Here is a 21,932-nt window from a genome sequence, read left to right as displayed (position 1 = left end):
CCACTCACGCATAATAACAAACTCTCCAGAACCGTAAAGCCTACAAAACTTGTAATTCAGCACAGATGTTCCTCTTGGCTTCTAGGTGCTCACTAAGAAAGGAGTTTTCAAAATGACCATCAGAGCATTAATATGTCCTATATCAGTAGTCACCAACCGGTGGGCCGCGGCCCACTGGTGGGCCATGAGAAAATTTTGGTGGGCCACAATCTCACCCCCAGAGCACCCCCACAAAGCAATTAATCCAGGCTGTGCAGAAACACAAGGCTGTGCCGCTCACATGGCCAGGGGGAACTCTCCCCACTCACTCCTTACCCGGTAAACTTGCCTGCTAAATTGTTATTTTTCCTTTTTTGGACCATCATCCTTTTCTGCTATGCCGGGAGATTTAGATTAGCTAGGAAGCAGGAAATGGTTGGATTTCTTGCTTTCTAGCTAGTCTTTAGATCTTCGGCTGAGCATAGCCGAACCTCCCTTAGGACTGAAGGTTTGCTTGCAAGCAAATTTGAGAGACTGAGCTAGCCGATGGCAGATAGATAGATCACTGAATGATTCTGTGAGCAACTCAATCTGCCTGCTTTTCCTGATTTTGGTAAAAGTTGCTCTTTTTAAAAATAAAAACATCAATATTTACATGCATGGTGTGTTGTGAGTCAATTTTGTGAGTTTGCTTGCAAGCAAATTTTATGTGACAGACTGAGCTAGCCAATGGCAGATAGACAGATCTCTGAATGAATCTGTGATTCTGTGAGCAATTTTCCTCTCCAAAAGCTAAGCCTGACCACATAGTTTCATAGTGAAGCACGGGTATAGAGGTAGTATAAAATATAAATATAAAATAAATAAACTGGAAACAAATCACATAAAAAACAACCTTTTATTCAAAGGAACAAAAGCCAGTAGAACTGTTAAAACTGGGTGAGACAAAGATCTAATCTGAATTAGGTCGGTTTAGGATTCAGTCTTGTGGAAATGTGGAAGGATTCAGTCAGTGGAAATGATAGCCAGATAAACTTGAATCTGGGGAAGGGCACAGGCTGGCTGGGCACTCAGAGGAAGATCCAGGCCCACCCCCTCTTCATCCTAGGGCATGCAGGGAGGAATGGATAAGGGAGCAACATGGGTCAAGGGGGAGAAAAAGGCCCTGATTCACTTCATTAGCTGTAGCTGGGGAAACAGGATGAAGAGGGTGTTTGTGCACAGCACCTTGCTGGAAACAAAGCATGCATTATCTTTGTTTGTCACGTCTTATCTGGGTTCTGGCATCCTCCCAACCTAGTGTTTCGTTATCTTTTGGAAGTCTGCAATTCCTTATCCTGCACTGTTGGAGGGCAAGTTGGAGGTATTAAAGGGACTTTATCTACTTTTGTGACTTTGTTGCTTTTGTGCCCACGCCCCTTTGGGTCATCACAGATTGCTTCTTCAGCTATACGAGCAGTTCAGGGCCCCTGAGGAGTTGCTACTTTCTGAAGGCAAAACCATGCAGGGATAATCTCCTCCCCAGCATCAGAGGATGCGGTCCCTTTCAAGCAAATATCTTACCATGGCATAATGCCTTAATTACCTGGGCCTCAGCTGTGTGTGAACCAAAGTCTATGGTTTAGAATGCTGTATAAGGCCTTTGACTTATTCCATCACCATAATTAAGAAAAGCATGGGCTTAGCACAATGCTTGGTTGCTGCAGGAGCCACCCTACATCATCCCAATTTTTCTTGGGATGGAGCCTGGGACCCAACACTCCCCATTTCTGTAGGCTGAAAAGGAACACCAGATTATTTTATTTATTTTATTTATTTATTTATATATATGGGGGGGAATGGGGGTTGGGTTCAAATAGGGAAGGCCTTGAATAGCAGCCATGACATCTTTCTGGAACTCCAAACACTGCTTGCATTCTCCAGCTGATTGAGCTTTCACAGAGGCTCATAATGTAATGTGCTTTTGCAACAAGGTTACTCTGTGGCTTCTTTAATGGTGGTCTGATGAACAGAGCACAACAGGAACCAATTTTTGTTTTGGTGAGGATTCTTTCCCTTTAAATAAATAAATAAATGGGAAGCTAGCCTGCTGCGGTCTGATGCTGTCTTAAAGTGTCTATCCACATGCCCAGAAAAAAAAAGATAAACAAGAGTTGTAGAAACATCTTGGAGGACCACAAAGATGGTAGGGGCAACCTCCAGCATCTGACTCCTGTTAGATGGTGGGAAAGTCGCCTCCCATCAAAGCCACAATACGTTCCATCAATTCCAGACCTTCCCACACTCTCCAGGAGTTTGGGGAACTCTGGAAGCAATGGGAGGAAGACATTTAATCTAGAACCCTAGAACGGATCTGGTTTTCCCTCCCCATCTATTCCTCTCAGTGAATCTTCTCCTCTCCCCTTCTTTAGATTAGAACCTGTCAAAGGCCATCAGAGATACATCCTGGCCTCTCGGTTTTCATATGCAAGCATTAAAGATTGGAGAAAGCAAGTATGAATGGAACATTAATAGCATTATAAAGATGCCCACAGGACCGGTTACTAAAAAAGGCTATCAAGCCCAAGCAGCTCAGTACTTATCCTGAAACTCGACTGTAAATATATTACAGGAAGAAGAGGACTATTTTCTTTATGGTGTGTCTTCTTCCTGGAAATCACCAGGTGGGGTGGAAAAAGAGACAGTGAGTAAGATGCAAACCTTTGTGTTTCACCCTTCAGAAGGACAGTTGTTCTGCCTCAATTAAAATCCTTTTCCAAAATGGATTCTTTCCCGCCTCCCCTTTAGTGTTCAAAGGTTGTCTACGACAACTTCACAGTTAACTGTATCACCACTGTACAAACAGAGCAAAAACACAAATCATATCTCCTATCATTTGCATATCTGTGCAATCTGTTGCACTAATTACTAGCTGGATGACAAGGGTGGGGGAGAAAAGCCACAAATGATCCCAGGTGTGTTAGAGGGATGCAAATACAACCTGCAGAAGAAAAGCACAGAAATGGTATTCTTAAACACACAGGATATAGCGCCAAAATGAGCAATTGTGACGGTTTAGAATCTGAGATCTTTCTTCCTCCCAAGGGAGGGAAAGTCACACACATCTGACATTTTCTCTCTTTAATTAGCCTACAAGTCCAACTCCACAAATAATGAAGACCCTCACAGAGACCGAAGTCCTCAAGATCTAACAAAAGCTTGAAATTATAGGGTGTTTATTTGCTAAGCCTGCTACAAAATTCGTTGCTTAGGTTGACTGCATTCAACATACCTAGGAGCACAAGAGGTTTTTTTTTTTTCCCTCTTAAGTTCCAACACCATTAACCTTTCTCTCGTTCATTACTCTTAAGGGGAGACTTGGAAGTTAATACTTTTTTTTTAGTTGCAAGATGTATTGATCATTTAACGAATCACAAACTCATTTCTTTTCCTCCTTCATTGGTCAGAAGTTCAATTTAAAATCTTGTCAGTGTCATACAGGGGTGAAAATATGATGAATACCCTGGTTAATTCTTCATAAGACTTGAAATTTTCCGCTGTCTTCCTCGATGCAAACCTGGTAAAAAATGATTAAGGTGTCAAGCTAGAAACCAGGAGATGGTGAGTTCTAGTCCTGCCTTAGGCATGAAAGCCAGCTGTGTGACTTTGGGCCAGTTTCTCTTTTTCAGCCCAACCCACCTCACAGGGTTGTTGTTGTGTGGAAAACAGGAGAAGGAGGAAGGAGTGTTAGGTATACTTGCTGCCTTGAGTTATTTATAAAAATAATAAAGGCAGGGTAAAGATAAATAAATGAAAACAATATGGAATTAAGAGAAATCAGTCCCACTACACGTAGTGATGCTTACACCCCGAAAGATTGCAAAAGACTCTGTTAATAACTACTCACTATTTTTCCTATAATCTAACAGTAACAGGATGAAACGCAAAAATAAAGAAGTCCCAAATATGAAACCCCCCACATATTGAAAAAAATAAGCAAGTGCAAGAAAAAGAACGATGCGGCTTCACGATTTCCCCTCCCTGAATGCTGTTTGCATTCAACTTTTATACTAATGCTTGGAACTTCCTTCTTAAATAAAGCACTTGCTATTAATGAGGTGGGAGAGATTATATGAAGAAGTGGATGCAAATTAAATTGCTTCTACATGAGTGCTGCGCAAGATAGCATGTAGTTCACCTAGAAGATATTTCGTCCCCCCAAGATCATCCAGAGATCACAAAATTGAACATCAGAAAAGATACACTGTGTTACACAAGCAGGAGCAACTTGAATTACAGCCATAAAATTATCGTTTATTAGTAGGTTCTCTCACAAGCATGTACCTTCCTGTGTGAGGTTAACACACTGTTTTGCTCACCAACCTCGACATACAAAGGCACTCCTTTGAAAGCAGACTATATGCTGTGTTTAATTCAATAATGAGATTAGTCAGTAAAACAAAATCCAAAAGGATTTAGACTTATTTCCAGAGAGACAAAAAGGAGGGGGGAGCCAGAAACAGCCAACATATCTTCACCCAATGCCTGAATCTGTTTTCATACAACAATTTACCTAGCTTGCCAAGGAGAAATACAGAGAAAAGATTCATACAAGCATGCAAGAACTGCCTCTAATAACAAAATTGTGATGTGCAAGATGATCATTCGCAACACAGATTTTTGCTGAACTAACAAAGGGAAAAAGGGGAAAAGGCAGCCACCCCTGATAAAAGGAGTGGTGGGAGTCCACAAAGCTTTAAAAATCAATACCAAAAACTATTTCTGTTACTGATGCCAAACAGCAATGTTGATTCCTCCTCTTCACATACAATGTTGCCATCCACACATTTTCTGTTATCACTGTATCATAACAGAGAAAATCACCATTCATTTCTAATTAATGCATCCAGAGGCTCTCTCCAGTGTCCAGCAAAACCAAGCTAAAAGGCATTTAAAGATGAAGAAAAACAACATTTACTTCCTGAAATGCTAACTGAAGAAACCCGACCAGCTAGAAAAAGATAAAAACACAACATTCATATTTGAGAGAGGTAGAAAGTAGCCACTAATGGATGAGGAGGTGAGAGAAGGAGGGGTCATTACAAAGGTAATTTCTAATTCCCTTTGACTCTGGAAAGGGTTAGAAAGGATGAGAAATAGGTTGTTGTTGTTACCCTTTTACCAGGGCGCAAGTGACAATTCCTTTCCTACCAGCTCTGCTACAATTTAAAGAAGCAAAAAAACTATCACATTAATTCTGCCAGCTGGGAAGCTGATTGTGTGCACAATAAAGTAAATATGGTTCGAGATACGTCAGCCTGAATTCACTTCTTCATGGACTTGGGACTCACTAAACTAGTCGATACCTCAACATGGGCAGGTCTAAAACACATTGAAAACACCACCGATATTTAAATGCAAGCCCTCAAGGTATTTTAAAACAGCACGATACATGATTTGTTTAAAAAAGGATGTTTGGCACTATACCAGGGCAAGAGGGACGCAGCCAAAAATAAAATAAATATCTAAATATCTTTTTTTTTTTAAAGGATGTTTGGCACTATACCAGGGCAAGAGGGATGCAGCCAAAAATAAAATAAATATCTAATAAATGAATAAGAGCAAAATAAATATCTAGTTCATTTATCAGAACAATAAAAGGAAGATAAAGTAACTACTGGTAGAAGGGAACCTATAGGCTGGAAATGTTTACATTTGGCCAAAGCACACTTTGTTACTCTTAAGTATCCATATTCAGATCTGGGTGTTACTTAACCAAATCTGGAGTAGAAATATCCTGAAAAACAAAGCTGATCTATCTCAGCCTTCTGTTACATATTGAAAAGAATATGTAACAGAAGTATCCAACCTTTGGAACACAAAACAAAACCCCAAGTGTTTCAAAGTGTAAATAACCCAGAAGTAGCATATATTTGGGGATCATTCTCTTTGCAGAGATGCACATCTACCTAGCCCAAAATGCCGCCCCATCAAAAGGATCTCAAAGGCTGGGTGGATGGGTGGGTACCAGTGTTTTATTTTTTATAAGCACGCTAAGAAATCAGACAAACGCACAGCCTATGCTGGCTCCATTTGCCCCGCAACATTCAAACTGCACACGCACATCCAGCAGGTTCAACAATAGGAATCAAAGCCACCCTACCTCACAGCTCAAGACCACATTGTCCTCTGCTGCCGATGTACAGTTCCAACGTTCGCTTCAGCTACACGTGAAAGATTACATCACGCGCACCCGAGCTACAGACACAGGGCGTGTGCATCTCTCTCTCTCTCTCTCTCTCTCTCTCTCTCTCTCTCTCTGTGTGTGTGTGTGTGTGTGTGTGTGTGTGTGCGTGCGTGCATCACCCACAAACACAGGGGACAATACCAGCAATAAAAGTAAGGATGCAGCCTGCAGTCACTTCCCCGTCACTTCGCCAGAGCTTCGCCCACCTCAGGGCGCTTCTGAGCCCAACTGGATCCCAGGTCTTCCCTTCCAGCACCAAACGGGAGAGGACGGCTGCCATTCACACGACCCGCTCCACCTGGAGTATCCTTGGCGGACAGCCGGCGACTGGCCGGCCAGCCCAAGGGTGTGGTGGGGGGTGCTGGCTGGGTTCGCCCGAGGTGCTCCGCCGCCAGCCACACACACACACACACACACACACACACACACACACACACACAGCGGGGCGCGCGGCGCCAAGGCAGCCGCTGGGTCTCTTAGGCGGCGGCTTCCTCGCGCGTCGTGTGAACCCAACCCAGGGAATAAGGGCGCGCCTGCCAAGGACCCCTCCGTCCAGCCTCCGCCGGAGCCAAACTTACCTGTCCGTCCACTGGAACTTTCAGCTGGAGCAGCAGCAGCAGCAGCAGAAGCAGCGCCGCCTCCTCCGCCCCGCGCGGCTCCGCTCGCCAGGCATCGCGCGCGCCTGCCCGCCGCCGCTACGCCGAAGGCGAAGGCGAAGATAAAATCCACATCGTTGGGGAGGCGACCCAGGCGGCTGCCGCAGCTCGCCCGCATCCCCTCCCTTCCCCTCTCTCCCTCCACGCCGCCCCTGCCCGGGCTCACAGCGCCGGCGGGACCCTCTGCGAGCGGGCTGCGAGCGCCGGAGATGCCCGAGAGCGCAGCCGCCTCAGCCCCTGCCTGCGCCTCGCGCCGGCGTCGCGGCCACGACTGGCTTTCCCCCACCAGCGGCGCCCGACCACTCGGCTCCTCGGCTTTTGGCCGCCGCTAATGAGCATGCCCGGGAGAGGGAGAGCGGGCATGCGCGGTGCCGAAGCCGACGCCGCTTGCCTTCACCTGCTTTGCCAGGCGCCGGGCAGGTGGGTCCAGAGCGAGCGAGCGAGCGGCGGCAGCAGCAGCAGCAGCAGCGCTGTGGCGCGACGGAGCCCGGCCGGCCCTCGGGGAAAGGAAAGAAGAAAGGCGGGCGGAGGGGCCCGGGCAGAAGGGGAGGACGCGACTTCGGCTTGCTTTCGTGCCCGAGAAGGCAGCGGAGCCCCGACGAAGAGCCCCGAGGTTGGGCTGCGAGGCGGGCGCAGGAGCATCGCCTTGCCGGGCGGGGGCGCCGGCCCCGGGGAGCAACAGGTAGCGAGAGAGCGCGGAGCAGCGCCTCCCCCGGGGTGGCGGGATCAGAAGCGGCGGAGCAGCCCCGGGGCTTTTCCCCCCGAGCGGCCGCTGGTCCGTCAAACGGCCGAACCGAGGCAGGGAAAACGGCTCTTGCCCGCCGGCCACCCCACCTCCCCACCTCCCCGGGTAGGCAGGCGGGCAGGCGATCGCGGACGGGGTGGGGACGCCGGTACAGTCGAGCCGCCGAGCTTCCCGGCCGGAGAGGAGAGAAGCGGCGGCGCGCTTAGCAAGCGAAAGACGCTGGCAGCCCCGGCGCCCCTCCGGCCTTTGGCTGAGATTGTCGGACTCTCGGATGCTTGAGCGGGCGGGAGGCAGAGATGCCAGCCTCGGCCGTCCCCTTTTGAATTCGGAGTGGGTGGGTGTCGTTTTCTGGTTATTCATTATGCCCCCCCCCCCCCCCCCTTGGGACGAATACATTTCGGTTTACACTGAGAAACCGAGAAACCTTTCGGATTCGTTTTGGAATGTCCTTGATGTCTATCTTCTCTCATGGCCCCATCCCATCCCATCCATCCATGCATCCACCCACCCACGCACCCACCCACCCATTCATTCATCCATGTATGCATGCATCCATGCACCCACCCACCCATCCATCCACCCATGCATCCACGCACCCATGCACCCATCCATCCATACATGCATGCATGCATCCATGCATCCCCCCACCCATGCATCCATCCATTCATGCATCCATTCATGCATCCATCCATGCATGCATGCATCTTCCACTCACCCACCCACCCACACACCCATGCACCCATCCATCCACCCATGCATCCATCCACCCATGCATCCACACACCCATGCACCCATCCATCCATGTATGCATGCATCCATGAATCCACCCACCCACGCACGCACGCATGCATGCATCCATCCACCCATGCATCCACGCACCCATGCATCCACGCACCCACCCATCCATCCATGTATGCATGCATCCATGTATCCACCCACCCATGCATCCACGCATCCACGCATCCATGCATGCATCCATGCATGCATCCATGCATCTATGCATCCACTCACCCATCCATCCATGTATGCATGCATCCATCCACCCTTGCATCCACGCACCCATGCACCCATCCATCCATCCATCCATGTATGCGTGCATCCACTCACCCACCCACCCATGCATCCATTCATCCATTCATCCATCCATTCCTCAGGTAATATCTTCAGGGTTAGAAGGGAGTGGGGTTGCTCTCTGTTTATATGGTTTGCCCAGCCACTTTGCCCATCACCAGGCACATAGAGGTAAACAACATTTACACCCCATTCAAAAGAGACAATAAAAAAGTGAAAAAGGAAACAAAAAGACCACAGCTCCTCTTTGCCAGTGATTTAACACCCAGATATACAGGGATAAACACTACGATTAACACCAGACAAGCAAGCAAGCAATGAACAATAAGGAAATATTGGTTCAGACCAATAATCAAGCAGTTAAACAACAGCTAATCAAGGAATTTCCAAGGGAAATAAAACTATACCTCCACCAACACTGACAGGGCAAACTACTGCATATAAACAGAGAGCAAACTCCATTCCCTTATAGCATTTGTGATGTTGCCTAGTTGGACAATGAAATGTGTGCAGGAAAACAACCAAGGTCAGAGAGATTATTGTACACTATCTTCTCAATAAGATATAATGATTTAGTTATAAATACAGAGGAATATAATTAAAGGAGAAAGAAAGGGTGGTAGATAGTTTGATGAGTATCGAAAGAGTATCTGGAAGTAAACCACAATTCATTCACTGGGAAAATGTAAGTAGCAAATAGAAGCAGCAGCCTAACTGGAAAAAAAATCATCACGGATTTGCTGTATCTACATTTATGTACTTTTGTCAGAAATGTTCTCTTTTCTCATCCTTTTAGAAAGTGCTACTAAAGTGTTTGTAACTCTAAGAGTTGAACCAGAAATTAAACAGTCAATAAAGGGAACCTGTAGCTCAGGGTTGAATTGTGGAGTCCTTGGTTCTAAAACAAAGAACTATTTCCTACATAATGCTTTTCAACTCCACATAATCCTCCACAATTGATAAAAATGTGGAATAATAGCTAGGAACCATGGAAGTATGACCATCTCTGCCCAGAACACTCACTCAATCAATCAATAAAACAAAGGCAACATTAAGTTGTTTAATAGGATATATATAGACAAGAATTAGAGGAACTAACACATCCTCACTTTGGGTTAATTGATATTATGGGACCACCAAACACATCGCAATAGCCATTTTGTGAGTCATTAAGCATTCTTCATAAGAGTCTTTTTCCCAGAAGCAATAAAAGACTCAGGAATGTCTTAACAAAGACCTCAGAGTTGAAGATACCTAAGAAGATACCTAAGTCTTAGACAATTACTGGTAGATCACTCTGAAATAAAACACTGCATAGATTTCATATGTCCATGCCAAGCCATAATACAGCTTTATCAGACACCTCACTAAAGTCATTTAGTTGAAAGTTACCAGTGAGTGGGGCTTTCTGGAAGATGTTTCATTACCCAAACTAGGTAACATCATCAGTACAGGTAATCCTTGACTTACGACCACAATGAGAAATTTTTGCCTCATTTTACGACTTTTCTTATCACAGTTGTTAAAAGTGAAACACTGTAGCTGTTAAATACGTAATACGGTTGTTAAGTGAACCTGGCTTCCCCGTTGCTTGTCCGAAGGTCACAAAAAAACCACAACCCCGGGACCCTGCAACTGTCATTAAATATTAACTCCTTGTCAAGCATTCAAATGTAAATCCCGTGACCATGGGGATGCTGCAAAGATTGGAAGTGTGAAAAACCTGCATAAGTCACTTTTTCCAATGCTTTGAATGGTCACTAAATGAATCATCCTTGGTGCATCATTATCATCATGACTTAATTTGGGTAATGAAACGTCTGTAAGAAAATGACCAAGCTCAGAAAACAATAAGGACTCCACAGTCATTCTCCTCCCCCCCCTCCTCCTCCTCCTCCCCCTCCTCTCCACAAACCCCATTCCTTTCTAGTACTGATTATGTTACCCAGATGGGTAATGAAACGTCTTCAAGAAAACACCCAGGACCCTTCATTTCAACCCTAAGTTACAAATATTCTCCTTTATTGCAACCTTACCAAGAAAAGAAATCCCTAAGTATCTTGAATAAAGGTAAAGGTACCTCTCGCACATAGATGTTACTTGTTTCCAGCTCTAGGGGGCAGTGCTCATCTCCATGACAAAGCCGAAGAGCCAGCGCTATTTGAAGACATCTCTGTGATTGTGGACGGCAATACAAAGCACGCAACTCTGTTCCCTTCCCACCAAAGTGGTCCCCATTTTTCTACTTGCATTTTATACATGCTTTTGAACTGCTAGGTTGGCAGAAGCTGGGACAAGGGGAGCTCACTCCGTTACGCAGTGCTAGGGATTCGAACCGCCGCACTGCCGACCTTTCTGATCAACAAGCTCAGCATCTTAGCCACGGAGCCAACGCGAAAGAAAACACAATAAACTTTTCAGCAATTGTAAAGCAGATTTCATCCTAGGTTTGGTAAAGTCACTCAAACCTCCTGACTTAGCCCCTTCCTAGATGAAAAAAAATGAACCCCAAATTTGCTAAGATGAACGCTGAAGAACTTTCTGAGCCTGTTGTTAATGGATCAAGGATTGTAATCCAGTGGGACTCTTTATTTCAAGCCAGGAAAGAGAAATAAGAATTGTCTCTTCTCAGCTTCATGTTACCCCATCCCCAAATCATTCCATCTGCCATCATTAGGTGAATTATTTTTTATTATTTTTGTATTGTTGGCAATGCACACTCTTTTCTCTGCTCCCTTAAACAAAAGTAGAGGCATTCTAATGCATTTCTGGCAACTCTATATTCACATCTTCAATCAGGACATGATATTCCTTCCTCACTTTCTTTCTTTTGCTAAAAGCTTTGCCTGTGCAGTAAACTTGCCCAAATCTGCCTTGGCTTGAGCTGGTTTTTGAAACAAAGAGATCTGTAAATTCACCCTAACAGTTTCTTTTCTTTTGTTTTGTTTTTCTTAATTCAGTGTTGAAATTGTAATCCTGTTCTACGATCCTACACGAAATGTGATTGCTTTGGTTTTGACTTGATCAATCTGCAAACCCAAACCCTTGCGATATACAGGTAGTACTTGACTTAACGATGGCAAACATTTCTGTTGCTAAGCGAGATAATTTTAAGTGAAACACGCCCCATTTTACAACATTGTCTTCTTATGACGGTTGTTTAGGAAATTGCTGCAGTTGCTAAGTGAGTAACTCGCTTGATAACTGCATCTGGCTTCCCCATTGACTTTGCTTGTCAGAAAGTCACAAATCGGGATCACTTTGGCAGCAATGGTCATAAATATGAGCCATTTGTCAAGTGTCTGAGTTTTTGATCATGTGACCATGGAGATGTTGCAACAGCCAGTGTGAAAAACGGTCATAACTCACTTTTTTCAGAGCCGCTGTAACTTTGAATGGTCCCTATATGAACTGTTGTAAGTCAAGGACTACTTGCATTCAGAGAACCATGGTTAAACATGGTTAATCCCAAGAAGATTAACAGAGTTGGAAGGGACCTTGTAGGTCATCTAATCCAACCCTCCACCCAAGCAGGAGACCCGACATTATTCCTGACAAATAGCAGTACAGTCTCTTCTTGGAAAGCTTCCAGGGATGAAGCTCCCACAACTTCTGAAGGCAACTTCTGTTCCATTGGTTGGTCTCACTGTCAGAAAGTTTCTCCTTATTTCCAGATTAAATCTCTCCTTGATCAGTTTCCATCCATTATTCCTTGTCTGGCCTTCAGATGCTTTGGAAAATAGCTTGACCCCTTCCCCCTCTCTGTGGCAGCCCCTCAAATATTGGAACATTGCTATCATGTCTCCCTTATCCTTCTCTTCACTAGACTGTCAGGCCCAGTTCCTGAAACCGTTCATCGTATCTTTTAGCCTCCAGTCCCCTAATCACCCTGGTTGCTCTTCTCTGCACTCTTTCTAGAGTCTCCTTTTTTATAGTGTGGTGTCCAAAACTGGATGCAGTACTCTAGGTGTAGACCCAGTTAAGACCTCCACTGCTAAAAAGCTGCTTTTTAATTTTCCAGGAATGTGGGGGTTTTGTTATAGAAGAGGCCTCTATTTCTGTATCTTGTTCTTGAGCTGCCTTAGAATCTCTTTAGTCTCCTTTCCACATTTCTTTTGGCTTTATGACGGCAATTCTGTTATAGAGGGTGCTGTCAATTCTGCTGCCTTGTTTTCTCTTGTTGCATACCTTTCTGCAGCCTTACAGCTCCCGCTTCCTCCTTGGCTAAAGGACAAAAGAAGCGATGGCAGGTTCATCTTGAAATCTGAAATCTGCAGAGAATGGTCAGGTTTGCCAAAGTGGGGTGACCTGGGCTTCGTCAGATCCTAAATCTTCTAGGACATTGCAGAATCTGCAGGATCTGGTGCTCAGTAATCTTCTGCAGGGTCATATAACACTCTCTTCTAATAATGTTTGCAACTGTGGCTGTTTATTGTGGCAATGATACTGCTCATTCCTTTAATGTATTGCCTGAATAACTTATGTTATTATATTCTCGCATTTCTCTCTTTAGGGGTGAAAGCAGGTCAAAATAAGTTCAATCAATGAGTAATATTTAAAAGATAAATGAATTCCTTAAGTAAGAGAAAACAGGGCAATGAATTCTTTTTTCAGATTATTCAAATCCTGGGATTGTCAAAGGAGATGAGGATTCCTCTCTCTTGATGAAAGAACAATAACAAGAAGCGTTCTAGCTCTAAGAAACATTAAAATGTGTAAACCACAACTGCATTCTAGCAGCTAAAAGGAATGCTGTAATCTTTTCCCACAGTGCTTTTCAGAAAGGACAAACTTTACAGCTCATGTCAATGGCTATGTGGGCCAAAGAGCCAGTTTGGAATTGTGGTTAAGGCATCAGGTTAGAAACTGAGAGGCTTGTGTTGTAGTTCCACCATAGACATGAAGCCTACTGGGTAACCTTGGGCCTGTCACTTTCTCTCAGCCCCAGGAAGAAGCCCACTTCCAAAATCTTGCCTGAAGACTGCAAGGAATCAATCTAGACCAGGGGTAGGAAAACTTGGCTCTTTTATCACTTATGGACTTCAACTCCCAGAATTCCTGAGTGAGCCATAAAAGGTTCCCCATCCCTGGCCTACTGGTTTTTCAGTTGTGGGGGAAATCAATTTTTGACTTGGGACTGTTTAATATACAAATGTAGGACAGCCAAGTTTCCCTACCCCTGATCTAAACAATCTCCAGAGGACAACACTGACTTGAAAACACTAAAAAGATCTTGGATGGAAGATTTCAACATGAAAAATATATATGTTACCATAAACATGTTCTTTTACATTTGTTATCATGACCCAAGAGCAAAATTAAATGAAAGCAGGGGGAAATATAGGAAAGAAAGTCCTTTCCTGCCTTTGTTCATTTGTACTTTTTGAATGCTGGTTTCATTCTAGTGCAGAACAGGACACGCTTCTCAAAATAAAGGCTATTGCTCCTCAGCAAGAGGAATATGAAGACTTTGGTCCCATCACATCAATTTGCTGGAACATTTTTTGATTGATAGATGAATATGTCAGCTTTGGAAGCCATATTAGCATCAGAAGTTTCCACATTGCCACATTCTTGAGCATGGGAAGATGGGAGGGGGAATTTCATGGAGTGTATGTGATTAGGCATGATAGCATTCTTCTTCTAAGTCAAGGTCATGTTATTTCTGCACCTGGTTGAGAGGACATCTCAAGTTGGGACGGATGGTGATTGGGGCATGTGATGCAATGATGGGTGGAGGGGGTGGATTTGTAGTTTTTTTTACTTATTGCAAGGAAACCCGGAACTTTCAGATTCGGGATATCCTGCGTGTAGTTGATGTCGTGGCACATTAGGCCCCAGTGTAAACATAATTTAGGTGCCCTGATGGCACAGTGGTTAGAATGCAGTATTGCAAGCAAAACTCTACCCACAGCCTGGAGTTCGATCCTGGTGGGGTTCAAGGTTGACTCAGTCTTCCATCCTTTCGAGATCAATAAAATGAGGATTCAGATTGGTGGGAGAAATACGCAAATAATGCTTTTAGTGCTGTGTAAAGCACTGTGAAGTGATATATAAGCCTAAATGCTATTGCTAAATATTACTCAAGATGTAAGTAAAAACCCTTTACCTACGAACTGCAATGGTCAAGTCTCCAGAGTATATTAAGCTCAAGCCAAACAAACCACATTATGTGGTAGGGCAAAGTGTGAATTCACACTTTCACTGTATAGCCACCTATCATAATGATTAACTGTCACTTAGTAGCAGAAGAATAGATGCTTAATACCTGTTGTCTGAACACTATGGGATCACCTGCATTTATCTTGCTTGGAAATCTTTCCAGAGTTGAGTGGTTGGCTACTGTGGACATCAGTAGATAGCCCACTAATCTCATTTAGCAGAACTTCTATCTGCATGGAAAAAAAGGCAATTGAAGGCCAAGCAACAAGTAACTGGATACCCCAATGCTCTTTTTAAAATCCAGATTAGCAAGGTTTAGAGATCTGCTAAAGATAAAACTAGAGATGTGCCTGCTGGCTTGAGGGCTCTGGAGGCTTTCTGTGATGTGAGGTCCACACTTCAAAAGTGATTAGGGAGAAGGTTCATTTGGGCGGAGAGGATGAAATGGATGTATCTGTCGTGTTTAAGATTACCCCCCCCCCCCAAAAAAACCCTCCAAGTAATCAGAAAAGCAGACCAATTTCTGATCCTTCCCAATTGAGGAGGCTCTGGAAGCACTCAAAGAGATGTTGGAGAGTTGAACGTACGGCAAAGCTAGATATCCCTGTGCTAAATGCAACTTAACAAAAAACATTCTGTGTACACCTAATATGCTATGCCCAGACAGTTAAACTAGGATAACCTGGTTTATAACACATGTTAAATTAGCACAATGCTGGAGAATGAGAATAATGCAAGAACAGAATAGCTGAGTCTCTAAAACATGTTGACTCATAAACGACCCAGCTCCATTTTAGCATTTTGTGCAAACCCAGTCATAGCATCGTTGCATTTCTCTCTGTCTAGCATTGTGTGATTTAAATAGCTTTCCCAAGGATCTTGGTTCTGTGGTCACCCAAATCCTGTAGTTGCTGTTTTAGTTAAAAAAAAAAAACTTTATCAGAGATCTCTGGCTTTATGTACTTCAATTCTAAGGGAGAAAAAAATCCTCAAGATACCTAAAATAATCTAAAAGGACATTCATAATATCCTGACAAAGGAAAGTATTATTAAATGTTGTACCTCATGATTCTTGACTCTTGACAAATGTATCTTTTCTTTTATGTACACTGAGAGCATTTGCACCAAGACAAATTCCTTGTGTGTCCAATCACTCTTGGCCAATAAAGAATTCTATTCTATTCTATTCTATTCTATTCTATTCTATTCTATTCTACTCTACTCTAATCATAGAGTGTAGAAATTTCATAGGAAAATAAATAATTTGAATTAAGATAGACTAATGAGGAGAGGAAAAAAGGAAGGAGGGAGGAAAGGAAAGAAGGAAAGGAAGGAAGGAAGGAAGGGAAAGGGAGGGAGGGAAGGAAGGAAAAGGGGAAGAAGGAGAAGGGAAAGAAGAGAATGTGAGAGAAGGTCCAAGACCTATCCCTAGCCTTCCTCATATTCCAGTATTGAATTCCAGTACTGAAATCTTCCAAGCTTGTTGACAGCTGCAGGATCATGTTTGCTGTTGTCACTACATCCAAATATTAAAGGTGGTAAAAAAAAAAAGGGAATTTGGTCAATTCTGCTAAGGATTATTGGAAAATACAGAAAACCCCAAAGATCTACCAATATCCTTGCCTTCTTCCAGATTTCCAAATACCGCTAATAATGTGCATCAGCTTGAGAGCAGGTCCACATTTATTTCCTGATAATGGTGTATGAAACTCCTTGAATTTGAAGCATCCTGTTTTAAATACAAAACAACTGTTTTGCATTAAAAATAAAGGTACTCGACTCGTTCTGGAAAGATTGAAGTCTTGGAATGAAGTGTTTCAAAGCAGAATTTGATTTGTATCTGACAGGTTTTGCATGCCCCTATTTCATCCCAACCTTATTTGCAATTGGAGCAAAACCCTGAACACCACAAACTGGCAACACTGAAAACATCTTCCTATCTTTGCTTCTTCCCTGTAGGGTTTTGGGATTTAGCATCACTGCTGAAACATTTTCCTAAGGCTACAAGGTTGCAGTTTTAATATTAAATCAACCATCCTCGGTGGAAATTTTACAAAAGTAAAAGAACAATTAGAGATCTTGGTTAAAAACAGAAGGAAAAAGCAAAACAAAAGCCCAAGAATTCACTAACTTCATTCTGAGACAGTTAATAAATAAGCAGGCACTAGATGAATGCAATACTTTTAAAGGCAATTCCTTGTTCAATTTAAAATGCTGTATTCCAAGATAAATTTAAAAGCTTGACAGTAGAACTAATTATACATCTAGAAATGTATAATTCAGTCTCTCAGCAACACGATGCCCCAGTGGTTTAAGTAAGAACTGATAAGGGAAGGATTCTTTTAGAACCTCTTGCTCTTCCCTGCAATATTTATGAATGCACCAATATTTAATTCATTATTTATAGCTTTCTGGCATATATCTAATTTGTTTGATATATACTTTTTTTATATGTCCACCGCACTTTGTATACAAGCAATTATTATAGGAAGGAGAACACCGTCTCAACTTGGAACAGCCCCTGGGGAAATGCATTAAGCACACCAGAGCAGTAACCAAGAGCATCCTTTTGTACATGCTGCTGTTCCTTCATAGGTTTAGATTGCAGGCATACATATAATGGTTTCTGGCATCTCGGTCTTAAAAATACCTGCTTAAGAAAAATCAAATCAAATTAAATCCATGTGTTGTACAAATGGTACTTTGGTACTCATTGTTAATTGGTTCCAAGAGATGCGATGAGTACCAAAAATGATGAGTACTGAACAATTTTTTCTCCATAGGGAACACTGTAGCGAGTCACAAGGCAACTGACACCAACAAGTTCTAGCTTTGGTGTTGGGTACAAAACAAATGATGAGTACCAGGACAAAATGTGTCAAATTGCATTGAGTACCAAATTTGATGTGTTTCAAAGCAGTTGAGTACCAAAGTACCACCATAGGTGTTAAAATGTTGGACTAAAATCAGGGACATCCAAGATCCAATGTTCAACTTTGCTATGTTTTCCAAGAGTCTATTCTAATTGCAGATTCAGTGATCCTTATCTACTCTTTGGTTAAAGCTTTCAAGACTTGTAGGTCCCTAACATTAAGTGCATTACAGCTGAGTTGTTAGGGCATTGCAAAAAAACACAAAAACAAAACATCATTCTGCAGTAAAAAGGATGAGGAAGTGCTAGAAGGCCAGGCTAAAATAAACTTGGGGAGAAGTATGATACTATAATGAAATTCTGTCCTTGTCTGCTTAGGTCAGAATTCAAACTGAGTTCAATGGGACCTCCTAGTTATGTGTGTATAGAATAGCAAACAATCACTTACTTATTAAACTTCTTAGGCCTCCATCAACCACTCTCAAAAGTGGGTCACACAATGTGAAATGTCCTAATATGGTTTGATTGTTTTTAGTTTAATACCATGGACAGCAACCTGTCACCAATGAGCCCCAGTAGGCTCAAGACAAGCTGTCAAAATATAGCAACATGGAGAAATTTTCAGTGAAGTGACTTCAGCCTCTTTTGGGAAGGCTGGAGGTGTTGTGTGAACTTAAGGATACATATGGGATTGTTTAATTCCAGAGGCTTCTTACTTGTTTTAACCCTTTAATCACCCCAACCTCTTCTAAGGGTATCATAGCATTGCTCATATTATTGTACACTGACCCAAGTCCCCTGTAAGGGAGATGGGCAGTTGTTAAATCTACTAAATAATTAAATAAAAAGAAATCAGTCTGCCACAACCAGCTCAAAAGACCTAATTGTCCAAATATTGCATATTCCTGATTCAGAAATAGCAATGGCAATCAATACTCAAAGGCTGTAAGGTAAATTGTATTTTTATTTATCTATTCATCCCAATTCTAACAGACAAAATAATTCCACAGTTTGAAGTTTCTTATTGCTGTTCACTAATGTCTTAGTTATTAGTCTTTTAAAGTCTTTCCCCTCTCTTAATTCATTGATTGTACAATTTTAACTTATTCATTGAAAGTTTATGGATTCCTGGACCAGTTTTATTGAGAATATCAGGAAGGAGGGAAGGAAGGAAGGAAGGAAGGAAGGAAGGAAGGAAGGAAGGCAGGCAGGCAATAGATGATCTGCAATTCACATAATAAGATTAGAAATGTTCCTGAACCAAACAACATTCCATATGGGGCAACTTTGAGTAAAATAACATTTCTAAAAATTATCTCATAAGAAATTGCTTTTCTTCCTCCCCCCTCCAAGCCATTATTTACAATGTTAATAGAAATCATCTGAGCATAATTTTAGGCTTTGGGTTAAGCTTACGGAAAGGACACACGCATTCCTTTTTTTCTGGTTGGAGGCTAAATGCACATAATAACTATCCTCTTATTATTGTAAAAGGATTAAGGAGGACCAGCCGCTGAGTTGCCGAACCTTGTTATTGAAATTAAGTTTATTCTACCGGTGCTTTCTCTTGTTTCTGAGTAGTCGTTTACAATGGAAATGTAAGGAACATTTCGCAAATGAACATTTTCACAAATACTCAGGGATAAAAAACTCTGATTTTGATAAAAAAAGGAAAAAAGCACCCTCAACAGATTACTGTAGAATTTGTAAGGAAGGGTAGCTAATATTGCATGCATTATAATATCACAATTTTAAAAAATTGTATCATTTGTGCAATGACTTCATAACATAGGTGACATCATTATAGCTTATACTAGATGCCCATATATCTATTTCACATAACACAAACATGTGGTTTTTACTCATGGATTTCTTTGAATATGTCAAGATTTAGATGCATCCACACTTAATAATGTATCCAGTCATATACTTTGGCTTAGAATGAATTGGTTCACACAGCTGATAACCCATACAAACTACCTCTTGGATTGATGTAGTATGTCAATTCAGCCATGATGGGTAACAGATGATATTACAGAAGTGTGGATTTCTTAAAAATCCAACACACACACAGAAGTACTCGGGCATGGAGAATACTTTCTAGAAAAGTCTTCCTAAAGAGTTGCTCCCTCCCTTGACAACAGTTTAATTTTCAAAGATGGTAAACTTGTGTCCACTGTTCCGGCAATTAATTTAACTGGTGATTATTTTCATGGATGTTACTGGTTTTATTGATGTGTTGTTACCACATCATTTTATTTTATGTTTTATTGCTGTTACTCAAGTTGACAAAAACTTACTGAAAAGGCAAGCTATTAATTTAAATAAACAAATTATTTAACATTCATTGCTCCATTCTGCTCAGTTTATCTACCTCAGCACATCAACACTGATTCATCAGTCAATAAATATTTATTATCCCTTAGTGGTTTCTTTATTTGGAAAAGGAGGGGATAGAATCAGGTAAGTGCTTGGAACTATTTTGAATCTTAATATTGACTAATAAGTGTTTAGCATTTCTGGTCCCAATTTCTGCTATCCAATTCGTAAACTGGGAAAATAACAGATTTTCCATTCCTACCCTTAGTCCTTATTAATTCTTTATATTAGCAATGAACAAATGTTTAACTATGGCTTTGCGGTGCTTATTCATTGCCTATTTTAGATGAAATAAAATGCATACATGATTTTTAAATACAACTGATGGATGCTTCTATTAACTATATTTGTACAATTTAGATCATGGACCATAAAAGCAAATAAATATTTCATCCTTTTCCTTCGTACATCATCATGTTTTTCCTCTTTGCCACAAACTCTTTAATATTCTGAGGGGGAAAATAATTACAGCTGGGGATTTTAATGAGACTCACAAATATCTGGCATGCGTAACACTGAAGATTGTTTTTAAAAATGGTTCAAGTCAATGACAGTGTTTCCTTCGGATTTACTAGGCAATTGTTGAAAAATAATGCTGCCTATTTAAATGCTACATAAGTTGGGGAAATATATTAGCCAGGGATGGCATTAATAATACAAGGGAGGTTGAGGGGAAAAAAAGGAAGGGAAGAGAGAATAGCTATAAGCAATAAACAGAAAGAAGATGAATCAGTTGACAGCTTATGTCTGAAAAAGTAACTTAGCCCAGATGGCAAGAAACCCAGGAAAAAGCATTTCAAGTAAGACACTCTGTATTAATGAACTGACTATAAACAAGCCTAGGAAATTCCCTTTGCTTTTTTCAAAGTTCTGTATTTTCCCAGACTAGATTTAGAACTACCTTACCATATGCAGGAATTGAAGGAGAATTTATCAAATCTGCAGACAATATTAAGCTGGCAGGAATAGCCAACACATCAGAAGACAGGCTCAAGATCCAAACAGATCTTGACAGACTTGAAGACTGGGTCCTATCTTAACAAAATGAAATTCAATGTAGGTAAAAGTAAGGCTCTAGACTTAGGTAAGAAAAACCAACTGTATAGGTATGGACTAGGTGAAACTTAGCTTAATGCCAATAACTGCAAGAGGGTTCTTGGAGTCCTAGTGGACAATCACCGAACTATGAGCCAACAGTGTGTAGCAGCAGCCAAAAAAGCCAATTAATGCAATCGTAGGCTGCACTAATGGAGGGATAGAATCAAGATCATGAGAATTTCTAGTACTGGTTTACAATGCCTTAGTAATGCCATGCTTGGAATACTGTACCCACTTCTGGTCACCACAATATAAAAAAGATGTTGCTACTCTGGAAAGAGTGCAGAGAAGAGCAGCAAAAATGATTAGGGACTGGAGGGTAAAATGTACGAAGAATGATTATAGAAATTGGGTATGTCAAATCTAATGAAAAGAAGATTTAACCGATTAATAGAGTTGGAAAGGATCTTGTGTATCAACCAGTCCAACCGCTGCCCAAGCAGGAAACCCTACACCATTTCTGACAAATGGCAGTCCAGTCTCTTCTTGAAAGTATCTGGATAGCACTGTTCTAATATTTGGAGGGTTCCTACAAAGACTGGAGGCTTAAACTATTTTCCAAAGCACCAATAGGAAAGACAAGAAACTATGATTGAAAACTAACTAAGGAGAAGAACAACTTAGAACTGAGGAGAAATTTCCTAATAGTGAGAGCAATTAACCAATGGAATAACTTGCATTCAGAAGTTAGTGCTCCATCACTGAAGGCTTTCAAAAAGAGACTGCGCAATCATTTTTCTGAAA

The sequence above is a fragment of the Pseudonaja textilis genome, chromosome 12 (genome assembly GCF_049901715.1).
Source record: "Pseudonaja textilis isolate UNSWEBS1 chromosome 12, rPseTex1.2, whole genome shotgun sequence".
In the NCBI taxonomy this organism is placed as follows: domain Eukaryota; kingdom Metazoa; phylum Chordata; class Lepidosauria; order Squamata; family Elapidae; genus Pseudonaja; species Pseudonaja textilis.
This window is presented reverse-complemented; position numbering follows the sequence as displayed.